This window comes from Nycticebus coucang, chromosome 17, assembly GCF_027406575.1.
Source record: "Nycticebus coucang isolate mNycCou1 chromosome 17, mNycCou1.pri, whole genome shotgun sequence".
NCBI classification, from domain to species: domain Eukaryota; kingdom Metazoa; phylum Chordata; class Mammalia; order Primates; family Lorisidae; genus Nycticebus; species Nycticebus coucang.
Genome location: NC_069796.1, coordinates 67857950 through 67878960, shown reverse-complemented (window position 1 = coordinate 67878960; position 21011 = coordinate 67857950). Strand labels below are relative to the sequence as shown.

Below are 21011 nucleotides of genomic sequence, written 5' to 3'. Positions count from 1 at the left end.
ATTTTTTTGTTGCAGTTTGGCCGGGGCTGGGTTTGAACCCGCCACCCTCGGCATATGGGGCTGGCGCCCTACTCACTGAGCCACAGGCGCCGCCCGATTTTTTTTCTTTTAAGAAATTGACACATCTATTCATTGAACTATCAGTTATATTGATATTCATATTTCTGGAAGTTAAATTTACTAATATTACCAATATCATCCACTGGTAGGATACGGACAGATGCAATCCACAGATTATCTAATCATTTATTTGTTTTTACAGTGGGTTGATATTAAAATAATTGCCTAAATATAAAACTAAGAAATTCTAGTTGCATTTGACAATAGCTTCTCTGGAAAAGCTAAAATATCTGATAGCGCTGAGACTCTGTTTCTTTGAGCAATGAAGAGTTAAAGCTGAAGAGCAACTTCGGGGCAAGGCCTATATTCTTCATGTGACTCCAGCTTCCATTCTCCTGCAAAGTCTTTCTATTTTGAAGTTGAGTTGCCCTCTAACATCCGAGAACTGACAATTTTACTTGTTTATGTAACCTACTTGGTCCTCCTGTAAGGCTGTGTTTACAAGCCCAGCTACACAGCCTACCATTCAGTAAGTAATTTTGAAGTTGCTTTGTGCTTTGTATTTTTCTAAGAACCATATGGCTATGAATAAAATTTAAGACCTAGTTCCTGTCCTCAAGTAGCTTTCTGTTTTGCTGAGGGTAATAGAATACCTATGAAGGGTTTAGACAACTGGCAAGTATATTATAACACATTAATTGCCTAGTGTAAATAGTAAATGCATTGGATAAACAGAAACCACATATAGGCAGAATTTAAAATGTATTTTGGATTCAGTGTGTGGGAAGAAAGGAGAAGAATACGTTAAGCAAAACTTACACGTTGAAAAATATTACCACTTTAAGAATAGATAAGTTGGAGGAGTAAGTTAACCAGTTAAAAATTAAAAAAAAAATTAACTTAACCAGTTAAATATTAAAACAAAAATTATCTCAGGAATGTGTGAGGACTAATTGCTGGATAAAAAATTAAAGTTGCATCAGACTTAGAGAATGGCTTTGAATTGCAAATATGAGTAAAAATATCATTGTTTTATTATTGCATAAACCTTGACTTATTCTTATGTCTATTCCTTCTGCCTTATCAGTACTATACTTGAAGCACACTCTCAATAATAATTTAAAAGTTTTGCTTTTCTCACTGGAAACACAGCCACTCTGTTATTTGTTTTGAGATGCCCTTGCTTGGTTAAGGCATGAAAATAAATTATAAGTCTTTTATGAGTTAGTCAATAAGACCAGTCCTCCCCCATTGCAGGTTCTTCATAAAATGTGGCCCAAATGTGTTCATTACCGATCAGCAGTTTCTCATTATTGCTCTGTTTCCATCAATATGAACATTGATTAATTGTAATTGCAATGTTAGCCAGTGTGAATTGATTAGAACATAAAGTAACAAGAATTGTACAAGAATGTCACAGGAAGGAGCAATTCCATAGAACATTTGGAGGATATGCTGATTCATTCAAGTTAGATGGCATATATTTCTGGAGCCCACAGAATGAAAAGGAGAGAACCATTCTAATTTAAAAAATGATTTGGATTATTAAAAGCAAATGTTGACTTATTATAATAAGTACATTCAGGTTTATGTTTTATATAGAATAAGTTGCTTAGAAAATATAACACTTTTGTTAAACATTCTTACTGACTGTGACATTGTTTTTATAGTCTTTTTCTATATTTTGAACATATTATAAAATTTTAAGTTTGTGCAAATATTTAATTTTATAAGCTTTTTCCTAAGTAAATTAAACAGGACTTTTAAAAAACATAACCATCTTATAGAAACCTTCTTAATTCCCCAAGTTTAATTATTTATAATTAACTGAGGGGTGGTGTCATGGCTAAAATATTACCTAAAAAATGAGTATCAGTAAGTTCCCTGGAAAAGATGTTCTGATGTCCCAACTTTCTGTGTGTTACTTATTTGCAAATAAATTTAAGTATTGAGTGCAAGGCTATATGGTAAATGTAGCAGGGAGACTATGAAAACAAATTAAGATGCTTTCTTTGCCCTCAAAGTGCTTTAGCACCCTGACAGTGAAATAGACACAGGAATTTATGACCCAAAAGAGAATGGGACATAGCCAAAGTGCTCCAAAAGTTCAGAGCAAGAAGAATTCATAGTTACCCTGAAAAAAAAAAAAATACAAGAAAGTATCTTGGAAAAAAATGTTCTTTGAGTCTGAACTGGAAGTATCCTCACCACCTTTTCATGGACAGCTGAGTGCAGAGGATTTCAAGGAAGAGGAAATTTGGAGTCCACACCAACACACAGGTACAGGAAACAAAGGGCGTTATGTTTGAAAGTCTTGGTAGGAATGTTTGCCAGGGGCAGCAATCTTCAATTTCTCTAAATGAAAGCTTCAGTGGTAGCCTAAATTGTCAGCTGTATAAATACGAAGCTTTTCTGGGGGAAGCCAGGGTAGGGCTTCAGTCCTGCTGATTCCTCTCTGCTGAGCCCACTCCCATCATTTCCACAACCACCTTTGTGTCTGCTAAGGATGATTCCTAGCATACCTTTCTAGTTATTGGTGAGTGACTATGTGGTAAGCAAAGAGTATGAGTGAGAAAGAAGGCTGGACAGAAAAAAACAAGTGAGTACAGTGGATTGTAGACTGCACTGCATAAACGTCAATGGTGTTGATAATTACTCAAGAAAAAGTAGATGAAGTTAGGGCAGCAATTTGGTTTCTGTTTTGTATTAACATAGTAATGACCTAATCAGAGTTCCACCTTGGAAAGATACATTCAGTTATTCTTTTCAGGGAATTAATCTCAAAAGTGTTTATAATTAAAGGTCCTAATATTCTTACTTTGGTTTAGAGACAAAGAAATGAAGAACCTGAAAAGTGTAAGGGTGGCCCCCAGAGACAAGACCGCAGCAGAGATGTTCAGGCCAGGTTTATTAAAAGGGGAGGGTGGGCCAGGCACCTTGGCTCAAACCTGTAATCCCAGCACTCTGGGAGACTGAGGTGGGTGGATTTCTTGAACTCAGAAATTGGAGACCAACCTGAAAAATAGCTGGGTGTTGTGGCAGGCGCTTATAGTCTCAGGTATTTGGAAGACTGAGGCAAGAGGATCTCTTGAGCCCAAGACTTTGAGGTTGCTGTGAGATATGATATCACAGCACTCTCTACAGAGGATGACAAAGTGAGACTTTGTCTCAAAGGAAGGAAGGAAGGAAAGAGGGAAGGAAGGAAGGGAGGAAGGGAAAGAAAGGAATGACAGCAGAGGATGACTCCCCTGGGTGTCTGGAGGCACCTGAAGACCCTTTTGAGATGGGGCCTTAGGAGGTGGGCACAGCATGCCAGGAGGGCTTTGGTGAGTTAGGGTCCTTGGGCGTGAACTTCTCTGGTGTAGGGCTAACTAGATCCTTTGTCTTAGAAGGAGTAAAGGAGGAGAAAAAGGAAGGTTGTGTGGCTCCCTTAGGCCCCCTACCAGAACCTATGACTGACTGGACTGGACATAGAGGTTTATTGGAACTGTTATTGGTCTACGTCTTTGCTTCTATGTGTCTAAAAGAACAGTGTTGCTATTAACATACAGAAAAATAACTCATGTGAAGCAGGAAGAGTTCAGTGTTTTCTATGTTAAATTTTTGGTATTAAGTGAATAGCATTAAGAGTACTAAAAAGCTGTGAGTGCCTGAAATCATTGTCATAAAGAGTAGGAAATTATGTGGTAGAAGACTTCATTAAGAGGGTGTATAAAGAGTAATAAAAAAAAGACCAAGAACAAAAATCTTCCTAATGAAAAATTAATTTGAAGTCCAATGGAGTTAATTTATTTTTTTTCCCTAGGATCTGAATTAAGTTGTAAAATTCTCACAGCAGTTGTTTAACTATAATACAAAGCACTTTCGATAAAGATTCATTTATAAAAGACATTCCTAGAAATGTTAACTTTAATCTTTTCTTTAAAAGTAACTCCTCTAGCTTTGTATTCAAATACTCAGCCCTGCAGACAAATGGAAAAGGCCCAAGTGCCCATTGATCCACGAATGGATTAATAAATTGTGGTATATGTACACCATGGAATATTATGCAGCCTTAAAGAAAGATGGAGACTTTACCTCTTTCATGTTGACATGGATGGAGCTGGAACATATTCTTCTTAGTAAAGTGTGTCAAGAATGGAAGAAAAAGTATCCAATGTACTCAGCCCTACTATGAAACTAATGCATGGCTTTCATATGAAAGCTAGAACCCAGTTATAACCTAAGAATATGGGGAAGAGGGAGAGGTAGGGAAGGGAGGGGGGAGGATGGGTGGATGGAGGGTGATTGGTGGGATTACACCTGCGGTGCATCTTACAAGGGTACATGTGAAACTTAGTAAACGTAGAATATAAATGTCTTAACACAATAACGAAGAAAATGCCAGGAAGGCTATGTTAACTAGTGTGATGAAAATGTGTCAAACTGTTTATAAAACCAATGTATGGTGCCCCATGATCACATTAATGTACACAGCTATGATTTAATATTAATAAAAAAAAAGCATTTTGCTATTCACTCAGCTCCCAAGGTATTGTCAGCTGCAATGTCTGTGGGCTAGCTGTGAGTGTAGCCCTTAAGTCAATTAAACACAATCCATCAAGTCAATTACAAAACTCTAAAACATTACGATGCTCAAAGACGTCTTTGTTTTCCACAATGAAAAAAAAGAAGGCAAATTTCTCACTCACCAATTTAGTTTAAAAAGAAAAAAAATGCCTAGACCAGTATTTTTCAACCTTTTTTTCCTCACAGGATACTTGAACCTATAGTTAAAATTTCACGGCACACTTAAATTATGTTGATCAAAAATAAATAAATAAATAAAGAGTTTCAAAAAAAAGAATATACTTACTGTCCTTTGAACTTCTTTATAAATTAATTTAATGATCTTTGAAAATTTTCATGGCACACCTGAGATCCTCTTACAGCACAGCAGTGTGCTGTGGCACACTGGTTGAAAATCATTGGCCTAGACCTTAAATTCAATATAGGATATTGTCTTCTCTATATACAAAATTTAAAAATCATATCCCCTAAGTGACTTTCATTAGGTAAATGAGTAAAAAATGATTAACTTAGATAACTAGGTAATGTAGCAAAGCAAGAATTATTCTGTACTTGTGATAAGCTACAATTTATTTCTGTTTTCATTATTTCTTCTCGTATAACCACTTCTGAATTTGCTACAAATGATAAATGCTTTAATTAAATGCTTTCAAAATCTATCCCCCTTCCCAATCCTGCTCATTTTAAAGATGGGATATAGACCAGCCTTGTGGATCACACCTGTAATCTTAGCACTCTGGGAAACCAAGGCAGGTGGATTGCTTGAGCTCCAGAGTTCATGACCACCCTCAGAAAGAGCAATAAGCCTCCTTACTGAAAATAGAAAAACAGACAAACAAACAAAAAAACAAACAAAAAACTAGCCAGCCATCTTACTGGGTGCCCGTAGTTCCCGTTACTCAAAGCTGAGGCAAGAGGATCACTTGTGTCTAAGAGTTTGATGTTTCTGTGAGCTATAATGATGCCATGGTGCTCTATCAGGGCAACAGAGTAAAGAAGTTAGTGATGGTGATTTAAAGGACTCTGGAGAACAGCATCATTGTGAGAAATGTCTGGAAGGGACTTAACATAGAGCCCAGCACTGAAATAAATGATTCTTATTGTTACTGTTACATTTCTGACTTCCAGGAGGTGGTTCACAATCACACTTTTCCCAGAGCCTTTATAATAGAGGTAAAGATTTGAAAGGGGTAAGGAAATATTTTAGGAATTGTCTCTTTAAATCTCTCCTTTAGGGGAATTAAAACCTGTATTTATGCCTGAGGAATCAAAGGGGCAGAAAAATGTTCTTCGCTGTTCCTTTTCTAGTATCTTTTTTTTTTTTTTTTGTAGAGACAGATTCTCACTGTACGGCCCTCTGGTAGAGTGCCGTGGAGTCACATGGCTCACAGCAACCTCTAACTCTTGGGCTTACGCGATTCTCTTGCCTCAGCCTCCCAAGCAGCTGGGACTACAGGCGCCCGCCACAACCCTTGGCTATTTTTTTTTTTCTTTTGTTGTTGCAGTTGGGCTGGGGCTGGGTTTGAACCCGCCATCCTCGGCATATGGGGCCGGCGCCCTACTCACTGAGCCACAGGCACCGCCCCCTTTTCTAGTATCTTAAACCACGGGAAATGGCTCAACAGAATTGTCTGTATAGAATCAAGAGATCATGGTGAAGGAGATAAGGTCAACCAAAACCACCAATTATAAACAGCAATAGCCCAAAGCCAGGACTGGTGACACTGGTCATGCAGATGATAACCCAACCACCAAAAACCCTCCTTTTTAAATAAAAGCCCTATTTTCTACTAGGTTCAACTTAGTATTGAGTACAGTGATGCCTATTTTTCCATTTTCAAGATACTTTATTTTTTTATTTTTTTAGCTGTATTTTTTTTTATTGTTAAATCATAGCTGTGTACATTAGTGCAATCAAGGGTAAAATGTGCTGGTTTCATATACAATCTGAAATATTCTCATCAAACTGTTCAACGTAGCCTCCATGGCATTTTCTTGGTTATTGTATGTAGAAGTAGCTGTATTTAGAAGTAACAGTGAGATAAGTGTGATGCTGTGGGTCTTTTTTTTTCTTTTTCTTTTTATTAAACCATAGCTGTGTACATTAGTATGATCGTGGGGCACCAGACACTTGGTTCATAGATCGTTTGACACATTTTCATCACATTAGTTAACATAGTTTTTGTAGCATTTTCTTAGTTATTTTGCTAAGACCTTTACATTCCACATTTACTAGGATTCACATATACCCTTGTAAAATGCACCTCAGGTGTAATCCCATTAATCCCCCTCCTTCCCCCTCCCTCCCCCCTCCCTCCCCTCCCTTTCCCCTTTCTCTCTATTCTTAGGTTGTAACTGGGTTATAGCTTTCATGTGAAGGTCCTACATTAGTTTCATAATAAGGGTGAGTACATTGGGTACTTTTTCTTCCATTCTTGAGACACTTTACTAAGAAGAATATGTTCCAGCTCCATCCATGTAAACATGAAAGAGGTAAAGTCTCCATCTTTCTTTAAGGCTGCATAATATTCCATGGTGTACATATACCACAATTTATTAATCCATTCATGGATCGATGGGCACTTGGGCTTTTCCCATGACTTAGCAATTATGAATTGGGCTGCAATAAATATTCTGATTAGCCTATATCACAAAATCCCAAGACCAGAGATGTTGGCGTGGATGTGGAGAAAAGGGAACACCTTTGCACTGCTGGTGGGAATGCAAATTAATACATTCCTTTTGGAAAGAGATATGGAGAACACTTAGAGATCTAAAAATAGATCTGACATTCAATCCTGTAATCCCCCTACTGGGCATATACCCAGAAGACCAAAAATCACACCATAACAAAGATATTTGTTTCAAGATACTTTAGAGAGTGTTCTTCTCCCTCCTCTCCCCACCCACTCTAGCATGTTGCTTTGGGATCTTGTGATGTAGGCCATTTTCATCGGGGCCATGTAATATCTGAAAGTCATTTTGATTTGAATGTCTCTGATAATTTGTTTTTCAGCCATGTGTCTTTCCTCGTGAGAAAAGATGCTGTTCCTATCTCTTGCTCAAGTTTTAATGGGGGGTTGTTTGCCCTTGTTGATTCGCTTGGGTTCTTTTGTAAAGAAAGGTTATTAGCCTTTTGCGGAATTTCTAGTAAGCAATTATCTTCTCCCTCTCTAACAATTGTCTTTTTGTTTTATTAATTATGGGCCTAAAATTTTTTTAAACTAGTATATTAACAACTACCTGATCACATAAAGAAAAACTCAATAAATTCAAGGGGAAAGGGGCTCAATAAGTTCCCACCCAATGGGAACAGTGCAGCAGTCTAGGGCCCACCTCCTGGATGAAAGACACAACTAGATTCAGTCTTTACCTTACAAATGCAGACCATGTAATCTCATATTAATCTAAAACAATTTTGTTAAAGCCATATCTATAAATATAAGCCATATATATATATATATATATTTTTTTTTTTTTTTTGCCTAAGGCAGATGGCAGTCTTCAAAACACTAATCCATTGCCCTCCTCATTTGCCAGCAAATTTATAAACTTCTCTTTCCCTTTCTCAAAGCACTTATCCTTATTCTTCATTGCCATTGATTCAGCCAGGGATGGTGCCTTGAACCTTTAGCAACAGTATTTCATTTCTCCACAGATAATTGTGACAAACTTTGTTTGTTTGTTTGTTTTTTGAGACAGAGTCTTACTTTATCATCCATGGTAGAGTGCTGTGGCGTCACAGCTCACAGCAACCTCCAGCTCTTGGGCTTAGGTGATCCTCTTGCCTCGGCCTCCCAAGTAGCTGGGACTACAGGCACCTGCCACAACGCCCAGCTATTTTTTTGGTTGCAGTTTGGCTGGGGCCAGGTTTGAACCTTCCACCCTTGGTATATGGGGCCAGCGCCCTACTCACTGAGCCACAGGTGCCGCCCAACTTTCTGTTGTTGATACACAAGTTTTGTCACAGGTTTTATTTTTCTCTCCATGATCCACTATAGAGTTTATGTAGCAGATACTATTACCATTTTAAAGATAAGAAAAGTAAGACTATGAATGATTAGCGATTTGCCCCAGGTATCCAAATAGGACGTGGCTGAGTTGAAACTAAAATCTGATTCTCAACAGATATTCATTTTAAAGAATTGTGTCATTTAAAGTAGGCAAAATAAAATAGACAAAAATTTGTATCTCCTTCTTAAAATGTCATTTCATCTTCTGATTTCACTAAAAAACAGGGTTGTGTGTTTTATTGTTAAACAACAGATATGTTGTGAAAAGCCTTATAGAAGAATCTGATAAAACTGGGACAGACCGGGAATTTACACTGCTACTTTATGGTGGTCTAATGCAGTTAAAATTGTAAATTTGTCTTCCAAATTATTGCTTAATTTTTACTTTCCGTTCCTAGGTGGGAAACAACTCACTATTCTAGAAACTGAAGTTAGCACATCTGTCCCATTCTTTTACAGAACACTCAAGCGGCAGAAGTTCTTAGCTTCTCTGGTCCTTTCTCCTAACTAACTAAATGCTAAGTGGAGGAAGTGAAGTCTGGGAAGACAAACTGCATTTGAAGTTCTTTTGTTATTTTCTAAAAAGTTTCCATTGGAGTTATTTAAATGGTGGCTGTGTCACTTCTGTTTGAAAAGTGTAGGAATATCCTGCTGTGTGAATTGGAGGACTTGAACAAACAGAATATGACTCTGTGAATACTGATTTATTGCTCAACACAATGGTGTCTTAATTGAAGAGCCACCTGTATAGCAGTGGCAGAATTTAATTATTAGGTTTACCATTTTAAAAAAATAAACATTGAACATGTAATTTTTTTAATATGGAAACTTGCACTATTCTGCATCCTAAATAGAGAACAAGCTTGCTTTTTTGTTGTTGATGTTCATGTGTAAAATATATGAGTATTATTATTTTTTCATTTTGTCAAACCATAATTTGAAAGAAAAATATCCATTATTCATAACTGAATCCTTTATCAAAAACCTAGAATTCCACAAGAACGAAGGAACTGGCAAATTTATGTGAAATCTAATCTGGAAGAATTTTGTTTGATTTATAAGAAGCCTCTTGTCTCTACATTTAAATTTATCCATGTGGCCTTATAGTCATCTGTCAGACTGGGAGAATTTCCAGATAATCAAAATGTCACAGAGTTAGTACTTTTAATTTTTATTTCATTTCCTGCAAGTATGAACTCTGATTGTAATTACAGCTTCATTTGTTCTTGGGTGATTTTGTTTTATCAGACAAAGACAGTGCTTGAAGGACCACACTGGTGAAGAACGAGGAAACTGCTTATGATAGGAAACCATAAGAACTTTCCGATCTTATGATAGGAAACCATAAGAACGCTATGTTTGGGGAAGCATCACACTACCTGAAACTATAGACCGTACAATATGTATTCCAAAGTCATAATTAAGAGATGAATATTTAACACTCACAACATACCTCTATGCAAGAGGGCAAGAGTCACGTGTTTTCTCTGGCTAAAACATTTGATCGGAAAGGAAGAAACATAAAGCAAAAAAAAAAAAAAGCATGTAGAAAAAATATAATTCAATAGGACTGATAATCAAGGTAACTATAATTTAATAAGATAAGGGAATATGAGAATATCTCTGGCCTCATTCTACCAAGCTTACTGAATACTTGTTATATAAAGCATAAACTATCTAGACTTACTCCCAATTATATCCTTAGATAGACTGAGGATGATTGTTTAGGGCTTGATATTTTTATTCTACTTCAGTGCTTGATTTTAATAGGAAAAAAAATGCTTATATAAAACCCAAGTTTTATTTTTTACTTACTAAACATAGGTATGTGGTGCTAAACAAATCATTTAACATTGATATTTTGAATTCCTCCTCTAATAAATGTTAATAGCAACACCTGCCCTACTATGATGTGGAGTTATTTTGATGTGGAAATGAGATTATAAAATTTTTAGTATATCTGGAATATCATAAAATAAGTGGTATTAATTGTTAGCTATTTATTAAACAATATCATAGAAGCTATCTTTACTTCAAGTTTACAGGGAAGACAGGCAGAAGACACAAATTCGGTGAAGAAAAGGGACTAAGAAATCAGATGTGAATGTGGATGAGCATGAAATAGCTTAGAAAAGTAAACAAGAGTTATACCCAATGCCTCACAGCTGATGGGCAGAGCAACCAGAATTAAAGTCTCCGGGGTCTGAGCCCCATGTCTTCCCTTATGCCGTTATGCCACATCACCTTGCTTTCTACTTGCAAAAAAGCCCTAAGAATTAGAAGATAAATCTCTTTAGAGGAATGTGTTGTGTATACCCCACAGACTCATATAATCCTGAAATCTTAAAGTAGAAAACACCATCTGAGTCCATCAAACTAGAAGAATTATGTCATGTATCATCTCTCCTTGGCACATGATGATCACCCTTCATGCTGACCGCTAGAGAAAGAAAGGAACGTTCTCATTGCTGTTTGCATGAACATGAGGAATACACAGATGTAGACAATGTTTTCTTTTTGCATGCATAGGATTAGAGTTTTAAACTCTGAAATGGTAGTAGAACCACCCAACAACTTCTCATCACACTCTGATTGAAATCCCAAGGCTCTACCTTGGCCAGCGAGGCCTGCCATGACCATCTTTGCCCCCCATGTATCTCCCTGTGTCCCCTTCTCCACTCACTCAGCCCTAGGCACCCTGCCTTCCTTTCCTGCTACTCCAACCATCGCCTTGCTGTTTTTCCAAATCGATGCTTTTTGCTTGCTGCTGCTGCTTCCTAGACAGTAGTGCCTCTTCCAAGCAGGACTTTCTACTTTTATCTTAGTCTCTCCTTGAATGTCTCTTCACCAGCAAAGACACAATTGACCTCACCACGAAAAACAAGATCCCTCTACACCCATCACTGTGTCCCCTTATACTACTTTGCTCGATATTTAGCGTGTTTGCTATTTTTTTCCTATAACATCATGTAAACTCTTTCAAAGTAGGACTTTGTGTTATCCATATAATACTTTATATGTTCTCAGTGCCTAGAATAGGGTCTGGCATATGAAAGAAAGAAAAAAAAACTTCCAATGAATCTTATTATCCTTTATAGAATCCTTTAATACAACTTTAGAGACTTTATGACATCCTTCAGGAAAAATATCTATCAGAAAGTTCCCATTAACTTTCTTCATATTTAAAAAGAATTATAATACCTTGATTCCCTTAAGTAATAATATTTCCATCATTTGAATTACTGCATAATAATTTCTAAATATATTTAGAATTCTTCATTATGAGCATGGTATATTTCAATGTCTTTGTCTATGAGGAACATTTGCATATAATGATAAATATCCAATCAATCAAAAAATGTTTTGGAACAGCAAGATGTTTATAGCCATGCTTTGCTTAAGTTCTGACTAAATAACTTTTAGTGAGGATCTCGCCATACCTGTATGGTGGTCTACAGACTTGAAATGTACAGATTTGGAACATCTCCCTGTGGTGTGCAGCGGCTGGCAGAGATCACAAAGTTAATGGCTGTTGACAATGGTGGTGATAAAGAATTGGTAAATGTAATGTCAAGGTTCTATGATGAAAAGAAAGAGAACAAGAGGAGAAAGAAGAGAAAAAGGAAAAAATGCAAAATACATTTCTTTTTTTTGTTTGTTTTTATTGTTGGGGATTCATTGAGGGTACAATAAGCCAGGTTACACTGATTGCAATTGTTAGGTAAAGTCCCTCTTGCAATCATGTCTTGCCCCCATAAAGTGTGACACACACCAAGGCCCCACCCCCCTCCCTCCGTCCCTCTTTCTGCTTCCCCCCCCATAACCTTAATTGTCATTAATTGTCCTCATATCAAAATTGAGTACATAGGATTCATGCTTCTCCATTCTTGTGATGCTTGAGAATGGCTAGGAAGAAAGGGGAGCTGAAGAATATGAAAATCCCAAAGGAATAAAAAACTCAAACATATTCAAGAAACAGAAAATAAAATAGACCAATAAAGAGAGAAGAATTGGGGGGGGGAGGAATGTACCAAAAGAATTGCCTCCCCAAATAGCATCTGATTTATAGTTTTATAGTCTAATTCTGTGAGCTTTCAAAAAAGAAATATGCTCTTCTGGAGCATAAAAAAAGAAAAAAGAAAGAAAGTTCCTTGTCTGTTTTATACACTGAGCATAATACTGGTAAGAAAAATTGAGAGAGGACAAAATCAGAAGATTTTAGACCAATAACAATTACAAACAAGGAAGCAAAAATGCTAAATAAAAGGCTGTTATATTCAATTAACCAACGTGTTTAAAAGAGAAAATATTTTGTCTAAGAAGAATTTGCACTAAAATACAAGAATACAACTTAAATTGGGGGACTAAAATTGATCACAGTATTAAAATATTTTTTTTACCTGACCAAATGAGTCTATATTAAGAGCATTTAATAAAATCTTTTATTTAATAAATATTTTTAGGACTTATACTTCTGATTTCTAGTACAGAATATCTGCCCCAACTCATTTTCGTGCCACACCTAACAAACACTAGAAGCAGTTTCAGTAAAGTCGAGGAACAGACAAGCCTCTTTCCTTTCATCTTCACTGTTTTAAAACATTTCAAAATTTCTATCCCATATTATAAGAATCAGGAAGAAAGAAGGTAATAAAATCTGTGCTTGCACATGTTACTGGACACTTAAACTACCAAAAAGCTGCACCTGGAAAAAGCTGAGTAGGATAACAGATTATCAAAAACGATCCCACCAGGATTAATATATTAGAAAATGAAATAAAAGACTATTAAAGACTATCAATACTACCAAAAATTACATAAAATGTCTTTGACAAGATTAAGGGGTAACCAAGGCCTATATGGAGACAACTACAAAATTAACCTGAAAAATATTGAAACAAAATTAATAGTTGGATATATATAACTTCCTGCCAGCCAAATTTGACATTGTCAAGACATCAATCCTATGAAATTGATTTATGTATTTGTTATATAGTCAACACTGCATAGCTTACTGCTGTTAAATGCTTTTTTAAACTTTCCAAATGAACATTAATGTCATTTCAACGTATTTGCTAAAATATTAGAAATGCTATTGGAATTTTATCTAGTTGTACCATTGGTTGTTACAGTTGATTTTGCAGGAAAAAGCAGAGAACATTAGTAGTAAGTTATGGACAAAATTATCAACTTTCTTTTATCAACATTTATTTATGTATCTCGGGGGGAATACAACTTGCATAGATAAGTGGTACCTGAGCTGTTATGAAAGTTTACTCAAAAATCAAGAAACGTAAAATTTGTGGGGGAAACAAATGAAGCCCTTCCAGCAACACTGATAAGCCGAGCACGTCAAAACGGGTACAGGTGAATCAGAAAGGAGGCTGTCGACCCTACTTGGAAGTGAAATAAGGGACTGTAACATACACTGTCTCCAAACTTTCCCAGAGACCCTGTATAAGGGCAAAAGCATGGGGTGAAAAGCAGCAAGTGTGGCTTTATTAAATTCTACCAAATTTACGGACTGGCTAATTAAGTCATTTGTTCATTCAAGAAACATTTACGTGATGCCAACTTGTAATCTTTCTGAGGTAAATTCTAGGGGCACAAAGGTGTCCTAGTGGAAGTGTTACAGTGACAGTTGCACGTAAGAACTGATGCCAAATGATGGGTCTATAGCCACTATTCATCCATCAGGTCACCATCTCACAAAGAAATAGAAGTACAACTTCTGGTTCCAATCAATGCTGTTAAGCACTTGTGATTTCATTGCTCTGCCCTGTCCCGTCACAACTGGCAACATATTGACAACTATATAGTTACGCCTTCTCAATTAAAAGAACTAAGCCAAATATGCAAATTAATATCAATGCAATAAAATACACTTTGGCCAGTGCAAGACACACCTTTCTTTCATAACATCAGCAGACTGCTCTGGTGTCTACATTTAGAATACCACCAAGTAATAAGAACCTCTTACCCTAAGAATAGACAGATGAGTGGACATTATTGTACACTTAAGCTGTTTGCTTCCAGAGTAAAAACTTAGTGTTTTTCTCTTTAGGGATTCAAAGCATCCCTCATTTTAATTCATGTACGTACAAGTCCGAAGGGAAAACATTTTTCATTTGCCAACAGAGCAAGTTAATTTTGAGAGAATAGTTTAATTAAGATTAAACAAACATAGATTGTTCATTAGCCTAAAGGCAAAAAGCTCTAAAAGCAAATTAGTTGCAGGATAATTGCTGTTGTGAAAAATATTTTCTTATGCATAAACCCACTACTGTATAAAATTAAACTTCACCTGTTTCCATCTTTATAAGAAATTCATTGAATAAAACAATCAAGAAGATTCTTAATTTTGAAATATCTACCAGGCCATTGTTGTGGGTAGAGGTTTAGGTTTTTATTTTTATTTGTTGACAATGGAATGTTGAGGCTACAAAATGAATTCATAAAAAGATAAACTTGGGCCTGTGAAAATAAAACTTAAAATGAAATTTTAAAATGAAATTCTTTGCATCAAACTGAGTATTAACAATGAAAAGTGAAGCTGTCAGCATCAACATGGGTAGGAGGGATTCTGATTGGAAGATGTAAAGACCAGGTAAAGAAGAGATACATGTGGGTTGGAATCATAGCTCTGTGCATACACTTATTTTTTAATTTGAAAGAAAGGCAGTAAAAGCAATAACATTAATTAGTAGGAAGGATCTTTATTAATACTAAAAAGTGTAGGGCAGTGCCTGTGGCTCGAAGGAGTAGGGCGCCAGACCCATGTGCCAGAGGTGGTGGGTTCAAACCCAGCCCTGGCCAAAAACTGCAAAAAAGAAAACAACTAAAACCTCTAAAAGAGACATCTTTGTGGAGCGTGTGGAGTGAAGGGTTATAAGAGTTACACTCTGTCTTTTAAAAGAGAAACTCTCAAAACTAACATTTCCCCAAGATTCTAATGTGATAAATTAACATAATGCAGGATGACAGATGCCGAGACAAAATCCTTTATTTTTAATTTCAAGAGACCGTAACATGACACCAAAACTTCATCTCAGGAATTCCAAATATTTTAAATTTTGCTTTCTTTGAATTAATAAGATATTTCACTTTTAATTGAGTAGAAACTTTAGATGATGGTTTCAGCCAAGCTGTCCTGGCAGTACATTTTGTTATCACATTTAAGGTTTACTTCAGATATTTGACATAAACTCATACATGTAACATGTAGTCTGGTGAAGGATTAAGGACAAATTTAAATAAGGTGGGTTGATAGGCTAATCCTGAGGAAACAATTAATTAAAAAAAAGTAGTTGTCATCTATACACATCTGCATACAATTGTGACATTCTAGAATTTCTAAAAAAATAGGGAATTTGAAATGACATCTAACCTTTAAGAAGTGGCATGTTTTACACAAAGAATCCTCTATCTCCTGTGGCTAATGTTATACATAATCTTTGAAGAAGTTTCAAAGAACTATTTCCTGGTTATAAAAATTAGAAAGTATTCTGTGGGGCAGCGCCTGTGGCTCAGTCGGTAGGGCGCCGGCCCCATATACCGAGGGTGGCGGGTTCAAACCCAGCCCTGGCCAAACTGCAACCAAAAAATAGCCGGGCGTTGTGGCGGGCACCTGTAGTCCCAGCTACTCGGGAGGCTGAGGCAAGAGAATCGCCTAAGCCCAGGAGTTGGAGTTTGCTGTGAGCTGTGTGAGGCCACGGCCCTCTACTGAGGGCCATAGGATGAGACTCTGTCTCTACAAAAAAAAAAAAGAAAGTATTCTGTGAGACCTCAGATTTTTGTGTTTTTGTGTGTGTGTTACTTTTTAAAGGAAAATAAATCCAACTTCCAATGTACCTTTGGGCAATGGATGGGCTTACCCTCTCTGCACTTCCCTTTTTAAACAAAAAATCTTTAAGGGAGAGTAAAAATATAGCTACTTTTCACTTTAAAAAAGTGAATATTGAATGACTAAGATACAAGCCCTATGTGGAGTGAGAAAGATATATATTTAAATAGAGATAGAAATAATACATTTTATATAAATACATGATACATAATATTTGATGAATATATGCATACATTTATAATTAACTATTTGCTTGATATTAAATGAAGCTGGAACATAGGCTGTCTTGAGAAATTCAGAGAAAAGTTCATCTTGACCCTTAATTAATAGGTCACTCTATAAGCTTCAAAGGGAGTATAAAGCCATATTCAGTGAGTAGGCTAGCTTTTCACCTCCCTACCAGGGAGTATGACATAGAGGTTAAGATCATAGAACTCTAGAATCACCATGCCTGGGTTTGAATCCAAATCCTCCACCTATGATTTATATGACTATAAGAAGGTTATTTAAACTCTGTAGTCCCAGCTGCTCAGGAGGCTGACGCAAGAGAAACACTTGAGTCAATGAGTTTGAGGTTGCTGTGAGCTATGATGCCATAACACTCTACAGAGGGTGACAAAGTGAAACTCTGTTGCAAAAAAAAAAAAAAAAAAGGAAAGAAAAGAAAGATTACAATATTTTCTTTTTCATAGGCTTTTTGAGAGGTACTTTTTATTGACATAATCAATGTAAAGAATTGAACAGTACCCAATTCACATTAACTTACTATTGTTGATATTGTTGTTCCAAAGAGGCTACCTTATTTTGGGTCTCATAATGGCTGGTTATCAAATATTGGGCTAAGTTCTGATCAAGAAGTAAAGGAAAAAATGGACATGATCCTGGCAAATATTAATCCACAAAACATTTTTTAAAATCTCCCAATTATTTTACTCAGAGAAAAAAAAAAATGAGGGTTGCCATATATGTCATTAGCAGGACTAAGTGGACTGAATACTTTTCCCAATTTATGACAGATGAACAGCATAAAATCATGATTATGAGCTAGATGTATAACTCCAATTGCTATTTAAGTTTTCTTCCTATTTATTAAAATGTGTCAGAAGTTAGCTCTTAGCAAATTTTAAACTTAACTCCAGTTTCAACTTGTCCTCTCTTTTCCAAACTGTCCAGATTTACTTTGACAGCTTAAGTTCTAGAGGAGAAAACACGGCCCAAAAGAAGAAAGGTGAAAACAGAAATAGAAATCTTTAGGTCCTTGAGTTTTTTGCTCTGAGTTTCTTTTTTTTTCTTTCCTTTTTTCTTTTTTTCCTTTTTATGGTCCTTGAGACAAATGCATTAAAACTGCTTGAATGCAACAGAGCTCTACACTGTCTTGAAAAGCAGTACCCTGTCAGCCCATAATTGATGAATATACCATACAGTTCCTTGATTATAGAGCTATGTATGTGTATGTGTGTATGTACACACATACACACACAGACACATATATACACACGACTGGCTATAATTTACATTTATTAACAAAAATCTTTATCCCTACCACATACCCAATAATTATATTGGGTAACTATTATACTATATTATATTATACTATAGTATAATAACTATTATATAGCATGGGAGTTTTCATACTTAGTTGTGTTTGTTTTTTAAGCCTAGTGCTAGGGTTTGGATATAATTGGTTTGACCCTACTAAATGTCATGCTGAAATTTGATTCCTGGTGTTGAGAAGGAGCCTAGTGAGAAGGCCTTGGGTCCTGGGAACACATCCCTAATGAAACCTTTAGAGCCATTTAGAACTTTTTATTGAAGACGTTGACATCTCTCTTTTTTTTTTTTTTTCTTTTTTTAATTTCTTCTCTCACCCTGTGGTCTCTGCATGCCACATTTGATAGGGGATCAGTATCCAAAATGCATACAAAACCCAACAACTCAATGATAACCAAATAAATAACCCTATTAAAACTGGCGAAAGCCCTAAACAGACATTTCTTAAAAGAAGATCTACAAATAACTGATAGATATACACATCTACGCAGCTAAAGAAAATGTGGCAGATATATACAATGGAATACTACTCAGCCAGAGAAAGAACAAAATTCTGTTATTTGCTATGACGTGGATGAACTGGAGGACATTATGTAAGTGAAACAAGCTAGACTCAGAAAGATAAATAATGCATGATCTTATTGATATGTGGAATCTTAAAAATTTGACCTCATGGAAGTAGAGAGGAGTGTAGTGGTTACCAGATGCTGGTTTGGGTAGAGGGTAATGAGGATGGGGAGATGTTCATCAAATGATACATCATTATAGGTAAATAAAAGGAATATTTTTAAAATGGTCAAAATAGACAAATATATAGAGACAGAAAGTAGATAAGTGATTGCCTGGAACCACAGGTTTTCTAGGTGGGAAAGCACTGATGGAAAAATAGAGAAATGGGAAATGACTTCTACTCATTATGGAGTCTCTTTTGGGGGGTCATCAAAATGTTCTAAAATTGTGGTGAGGAATGCAGAATTCTGGGAGCATGTGAAAAACAATTGGATTACATACTTTCAATGGGTGAATTGTGTGATACATGAATTATATCTCAGTGATGCTGGTAATATTTATTTATTTATTTTATTTTATTTATTTTTTTTTTTTGGCCGGGGCTGGGTTTGAACCCGCCACCTCCGGCATATGGGACCGGCGCCCTACCCGCTGAGCCACAGGCGCCGCCCAATGAATAGCCACTCTTCACAATCTCTTTTGTTTTTTTTTTTTTTTTTTTTGCAGTTTTTGGCCAGGGCTGGGTTTGAACCCGCCACCTCCGGTATATGGGGCCAGCGCCCTACTCCTTTGAGCCACAGGTGCTGCCCGTAATATTTATTTTTAATTTTCAAAATTAGTTTTATCAGTTGGAACACTGGCTTAGGAACAAAATTCCAAGGAAGGAACAAGTATGATCCATTCACCACTGAAATGTTCAACTTTCTTAACTTTGATAGATACCAAGACTGAACATCAACATTGTATGGAACATATAAAGTAGCCCCAAACTCAAATCATTCTTCACAGAATTAATATAGCTAGAATATAGCTATATTCTATATATACCCCCCAAATTAACCATTTTTTCCAGTGGTATATTTCAGTTCTATTTGCTCAAATCTGAAGTTGTTCTCATACTTCTCATAAGGACACCACATTTATATAGTGCTTCATAGGCAACAAAGCTTATTCAAGAGGCTTTCTTGAGTATTATTAGCCTTCAATTGGATCAAAAGAATTAATTTTATTTGGTCTTTCAGAAAAATGAAATTAGAGAGCATGACTTAGGTTCAACTCAATAGTCATATTAAAATAAACAGTTATTGGCATGTACTGAAAGCTTAATTTTGTGCCAGACACTATTTTAAATGCTTTGCATGCATGATTTCATTTAAGACTCTCAGAAACTGTACGAATAGGGTATTGTCAGGTGGCGCCTGTGGCTCAAAGTAGTAGGGCACTGGTCCCATGTGCCAGAGGTGGTGGGTTCAAACCTAGCCCTTGCCAAAAACTGTAAAAAAAAAAAAAAAAAAAAATGAATAGGGTATTGTCATCTTCTTTTTATAGATGACAAAAATAGTGCTCAGTATGATAAAATATCAACCTGTTGAACGAAATGATTATTTAATAAACAACTCATGTTATAAAAATTTAAAACTGTCACTCAAACCATTAACTTGAATAATGCAGTGGAAAACAGAAGCAAAAGAGAACCAAAATATTCCTTCCCTCACAGAGCTTATTGTCTATCAAGATAAATGAAATCACACACATATACAACACATGGGCACACATGTGTGTGAATATACAGAGATAGAGACTGAAGATGGGTGATTTTCTGGGCCAGAGGAAGAGGTAGAGAAAGCAGAGGTGGACAGAGAAATGAGGAATGACTCCCACTGGTAACGGAATCTCATTTTTAGGTGATCAAAACTCCAAAAGTGATCATGATGAATGGATCAATAATGTACTTTAAGACAGTTGAGAAAAAGTACAAAATTATCGTGTACAAATTAAACATATAAGTATTGAGATAATACAAACTAAGGATTATCCAAAGCAAGAGTGATATGATAACATATTAGTTTTCAAAAGGGTATTGAAATGAAAACATTTGCAAGATTTTACTTATAATAGGTTTTCTTTTTTAAATAATTAATTTATTTATTTATTTTTACTAAATCATAACTGTATACATTGATATGATCATGGGGCATATCTATTTGTGAGACTGCCTGGCTGATGTCTGCTTCTCTTATCCTATTCCAACTTTTACTGATGTAGAAACAATGTGCTTTTATTTTGGTTAGTGAATCTGCTGTCTTTGAAGGAATCCAAAAAAGAATATCTCTTCGATAACTTTATGCTGTTATGTCTTAAAACAAGAACCATTTGAGCTTGCATTATATTGATTAAGTATTGCTCAGTATAATTTGAAACATTGGGGGGAAGAAAACTATAGAGTTTTTTAAAACACATATAAT

The 21011-nt window shown here is 35.9% G+C and overlaps 1 long non-coding RNA gene across 1 annotated transcript; it reads left to right on the top strand.

Moving 5' to 3' along the window:
- Positions 1-545: 545 nt before the first annotated feature.
- On the top strand, positions 546-9558 carry LOC128569239 (uncharacterized). Its single transcript, XR_008375287.1, has 3 exons — positions 546-593; positions 2286-2340; positions 9102-9558. It is a non-coding gene; the product is annotated as an uncharacterized LOC128569239 (long non-coding RNA).
- The last annotated feature ends 11453 nt before the right edge of the window (positions 9559-21011 follow it).